The sequence below is a fragment of the Penaeus japonicus genome, unplaced genomic scaffold (assembly GCF_977035675.1).
Source record: "Penaeus japonicus unplaced genomic scaffold, GWHDUDI00000001_assembly GWHDUDI00000016, whole genome shotgun sequence".
Classification (NCBI taxonomy): domain Eukaryota; kingdom Metazoa; phylum Arthropoda; class Malacostraca; order Decapoda; family Penaeidae; genus Penaeus; species Penaeus japonicus.
The window spans coordinates 28,952,330-28,957,329 of record NW_028234418.1 but is presented as its reverse complement, the minus strand read 5'-3'; the positions used below and the strand labels follow the sequence as shown (position 1 = coordinate 28,957,329).

Sequence of the window (5,000 nt, the reverse complement as noted above, 5' to 3'; positions counted from 1 at the left end):
GGCAGTGAACAACAGCCCTTGTAACTTTGTTTGAAGGGCTAGTCGGTGGGAACGACGCGGTCACGACCTTAAGGGGAAGTTAGGTAGGAGCGTGGGCGGCGGTGAAGGGGAGGCTACCTAGGAGCTTTGTTTGAAGGGCTAGTCGGTGGGAACGACGCGGTCACGACCTTAAGGGGAAGTTAGGTAGGAGCGTGGGCGGCGGTGAAGGGGAGGCTACCTAGGAGCGTGGGCGGAGGTGAAGGGGAGGCTACCAAGGAGCATGTGCGGAGGCGAAAGGGAGGCTACCAAGGAGCATGGGCGTAGGTGAAGGGGAGGCTACCTAGGAGCGTGGGCGGAGGTAAAGGGGAGGCTACCAAGGAGCATGGGCGGAGGTGAAGGGGAGGCTACCTAGGAGGCGGGTAAAGGGAAGGCATGGGGAGGTAAGGGGAGCTACCAAGGACAGAGCGTAGTGAAGGGAGCTACCTAGAGCGTGCGAGGTAAAGGGCTACCAAGGGCATGGGCGGAGAAAGGGAGGCTACCTAGAGGCAGGTGAGGGAGGCTACCTAAGACGTAGCGGAGGCGAGGGAAGGCTGGGAGCCCTGGAAGCGAAAGGGTTTAGTCTGGGATCGCTCCACACCTTCTTCCCTTTTCCCTCCTTTCCTTCACTCCCTCAATAGAGAACCTTCCATCACAATTCTTCTCCACTTATACTTCCATTTCTACTTCTTCTCTCTCTCTCTCTCTCTCTCTTTCTCTCTCTCTCTCTCTCTCTCTCTCTCTCTCTCTCTCTCTCTCTCTCTCTCTCTCTCTCTCTCTCTCTCTCTCCCAATTTCCTGTCAGCATCACGCCCGCACACTTCCCTTCCGCGCGCCCTCCTCAACCACGTGGGACGCCGCCTCCGCCGCCGCCTCGCACCCTCGCCCTCGCCCTCGCCACACCTGGTTCCTCGACGCACCGGCGGATACCCAAGGAAAGGAAGCTTAAAAAGAGTTAAATTTTCTGTTTAAATCAGAAATAAATATGAAGCGAAACGTGGAAAATATGTGTAAAAAAAAAAAAAATGGATGAGCGGTAGCGAGGAAGGTGGATGAGGGAAGAGGGGAAGAGGGTAAGAGGGGAAACGGCAGTGATTTATGACTGCTCTATCGCCCGTAGTCTGAGGGGAGTCTAACCGTCCCTAACGCTGCCTGCCACGACGGCCGAACGATCCTAAAGGAACGCCCGGGATGAAGGAACGTCTTGAGATTACACGAAGATCGACTCGTCCCTTCGCCGTTCATCACGTACGTTCGAAGGCTGGCGGTAGTTATGGAAGGTGAAGGAGCAGGAGGAAGAGGAGGAGGAGGAGGAGGAGAGGGCGGAGGGGAGAGCGGAAGAGGAGAGGGCAAAGGAAGAGAGGGTGAAGGTGAAGGAGGAGGAGGAGAGGGCGGAGGGGAGAGCGGAAGAGGAGAGGGCAAAGGAAGAGAGGGTGGAGGAGGAGGAGGAGGAAGAGAGGGCGGAGGGGAGAGCGGAAGAGGAGGTGGCAAAGGAAGAGAGGGTGAAGGAGGAGAGCGTGGAGGAGATGGTGAAGTTGGAGAAGGCGGAGGAGAAAATGGTGGAGGAAGAGATGGAACAGAGGAAGGGAGAGCAACGTAGGATAAGGCGGAGGAGCGGAGGAAGAAGGATATGCAGAAGGAGGAGCTGAGGAAGGAGGAGAATTTGGAGACGGAGGAGAGGGCGAGGAAGGAGAGGGCAAAGGAGGGAAAGGGGAGGACGCAGGTTGAGAATTCCGGCAGATTGGACTTGACACTTACATGGAGAGGTCGGTGTTGGAATTGGGATTATGCGATGTGGCGGGCGGGAAGGCGGGCGTGCGTGTGTGTGTATGTGTGTAGGTGTGTATAAGTGAGTGAGTAAGTGCATACTTTAGTTAGCAGAGAGAGGGGGGAGAGGGAGGGAGAAGGAGAGAGAAAGAGAGAAAGAGAGAAAGAGAGGGAGAGAGAGAGAAAGAAAGAGAGAGAGAGATAGATAGAGAGAGAGAGAGAGAGAGAGAGAGAGAAAGAAAGAGAGAGAGAGAGAGAGAAGAAAAAGAGAGAAGAAAGAGACACGAGGGGAAAGGCAAGCAGAAATAGCAGCTAATCCAAAAATTATCACAGTTCAGCAGCCGCCAAGCACAAGTTAGCTCAACACGCCCGCGAGGATTATTGTAAACAAACTACAGAAAACAAAATAAAAACCATCCGGTCCAGTAGTGCAACAGACGCAGCTGTATTAACGTGGTGAATGCTGATGCCTTTCATAAACCTTTGATCAACCTGGCGTTAGTCCGACGCTGCTTTGCTTAGTCGTTTCCATTTGTGGCGAACGGCGAAATAGTAACGATTTGGAAAGCCGTTTTGACTTTGCTGCCAATTACCTTATTTATTCCAGTCTATGTTAAGCCTGTCCAAAGTCGGCCTTTCTGTCTTCTGCTGTCCACGCTAGTCGCCTAATCTGAAAATATTTCCAGGTCGTGTAAAAGGTTCGGTCATGGTGATACACACAATTTAATTTCCCTATTTTCTTGATGAGCAATTTCTCATTTAATTGCTCTTAATGTTGGTGTTTTTTGTCATAATCAACGTAAATAATAAAACAAAGAGAGGTTAGCATGGAAGGTACAAAGAGAAACTGTTCTATTTCAACATTCAATTATTCTTTATTTAAAAGTTGAAAGGACTCGAGCAAGACGTCCACTATACAACACGGATATACGGGGCATCTCAAACACCGTTTCACAACACGGAATGGAAAGTGGGGAGCCCAACTTTTGTGAGAGAAATAGAGGCAGAAAAGACGACGTGGGAATAAAGGCACGAAGACTGAGAGGAGGAAAGGCGGAGGGAAGTGGACCGAGAGGAATAGAGGAAACACAGGATGGCGTGAGAGGAGGAAAGGGAAGCAGAGAGAGAGAGAGGGAGAGAGAGAGAGAGAGAGAGAGAGAGAGAGAGAGAGAGAGAGAGAGAGAGAGAGAGAGAGAGAGAGAGAGAGAGGGAGAGGGAGGCTGTGTAATGAGATGCACTGACAAAGAAAGGGGATCATGTGATAAACGAAGTAGTGTCATAAACGTGAGGGAAAAAACTTTTGTAGTAAAGTTTTGACGAGGCAATAGAAAATAGGCCTCTTGCCCATAACCTCCAAAGGGGGGGGGGGGAAGTCAGATATGCTTCCTGTAGTATTATGGATATGTATTTCTCTCTCTCTCTCTCTCTCTCTCTCTCACACACACACACACACACACACACACACACATATATATATATACAGAGAGAGAGAGAGAGAAAGAGAAAGAAAGAGAGAGAAAGGGAGAGAGGGAGAGAGAGGGAGAGAGAGGGAGAGAGAGAGAGAGAGAGAGAGAGAGAGAGAGAGAGAGAGAGAGAGAGAGAGAGAGAGAGAGAGAGAGAGAGAGAGAGAGGGGGGGGGTGGAGAGAATCAGGAGTAGCCACATTCGAAATAACGGAGGAAAAATTGGACATTCCAAAAGAGGCAGGAATGAGTGAATGGAAGAGGCAATATTGCTAAGAGGTCTCTGTGCTGGGCTGGGGAGAGAACCTCTTTCCTGCACATGCAAGATAATTCTGGAAGGAAAGCTTCAGAAGGGGACGGTTGCAACACACACACACACACACACACACACATGCACACACACACACACACACACACACACACACATATTGAAAGAGAGAGAGAGAGAGAGAGAGAGAGAGAGAGAGAGAGAGAGAGAGAGAGAGAGAGAGAGAGAGAGAGAGAGAGAGAGAGAGAGAGAGAGAGAGAGAGAGACGGAGAGAGAGAGAAAGCCATACAATTTTAAATCTACAACCAACTGGAAACAACTAAAACCAATAAAACACTTACACAAACACGAAAATAATCAACAAAGACAGCCAAATAATAATAATAACAGAAAAAAAATCAAACATGGGGTCCATCAAACGGCCGTTACAACTCGAAAGATCTTCCTAAGCTTTTGATCTGGCGTTGAGAGCAAGAGTGGCCTTTCTTTTGTCTTTCTCTCCGGACTGCTAGACCTTATGGATAGGAGACACAAGGGAGAGAGGGAGAGAGGGAGAGGGTGAGAGAGAGAGAGAGAGAGAGAGAGAGAGAGAGAGAGAGAGAGAGAGAGAGAGAGAGAGAGAGAGAGAGAGAGAGAGAGAGAGAGAGAGAGAGAGAGAGGAGAGAGAAAAGAGAGGAGAGAGGAGAGGAGAGGAGGAGAGAGAGAGAGGGAGAGGGAGAGGGAGAGGAGAGGGGGAGAGAGGAGAGAGAGAGAGAGAGAGAGAGAGAGAGAGAGAGAGAGAGAGAGAGAGAGAGAGAGAGAGAGAGAGTGGGGGAAAATGTCATCACAAAAACAGGAAATATTATACGGTACATAATAGAAAGTGCTACATACGTGTGGTAAGGCAATTCGGATTAAAACGAAATCTGTAGTGATAATATTAATATTAATACCAATAGAAAAAAAATGAGCCAAAGAGAGTCACTGATCACCATAAGCTTGTTTTCCGAAATGTTTGAATAAATGGCAGTTTCTCAAGATCGGCTGAGATAAAATGATATTTGGGGGGGAAAAACTCGAATAATTTCTGTCAAAAGACCTTATGGTTTCCACTCTACTCCGCCGGTTAATCGGTTAATCGCGTTCCCGGCATTCAAAGGAGCATTTGGGAACAGGTGCAATCTGGGAATTGAAATGGCTTCGATGAAGTTCTTTTAAGAACGACTTCTTCGTTACAAGCTTCTTAGACTAAGGTTAACTAAATTTGGATTTCTACCGTTTTTTTTCTTTTATTTATTTATTTATTTTTTTGCTCCGAGTTGGTAAATATGTTACACACACACACACACACACACACACACACACACACACACACACACACACACACACACACACACACACACACCACACACACACACACACACACACACACACACACACACACAACACAAACACAAACACACACCACACACACACACACACACACACACACACACACACACACACACAC

At 48.6% G+C, this 5,000-nt stretch overlaps 2 protein-coding genes across 3 annotated transcripts in view; one reads left to right on the top strand and one right to left on the bottom strand.

Moving 5' to 3' along the window:
• The window catches only part of LOC122246437 (uncharacterized), a 412,650-nt gene that overhangs the window by 160,789 nt on the left and 246,861 nt on the right, over positions 1 to 5,000 (top strand). The gene's annotated exons all lie outside the window — the stretch shown is intronic.
• Positions 1 to 5,000, bottom strand: part of msi (RNA-binding protein musashi) — a 135,779-nt gene that overhangs the window by 22,901 nt on the left and 107,878 nt on the right. The window contains exon 2 of one of the 2 annotated variants that reach the window (XM_043005012.2): positions 2,375 to 2,451. The exons of the other annotated variant lie outside the window; for it this stretch is intronic. The gene's annotated coding sequence lies outside the window, so the exon portion shown is untranslated. The remainder of the gene's footprint in view (positions 1 to 2,374; positions 2,452 to 5,000) is intronic. 2 annotated transcript variants of the gene reach the window in all.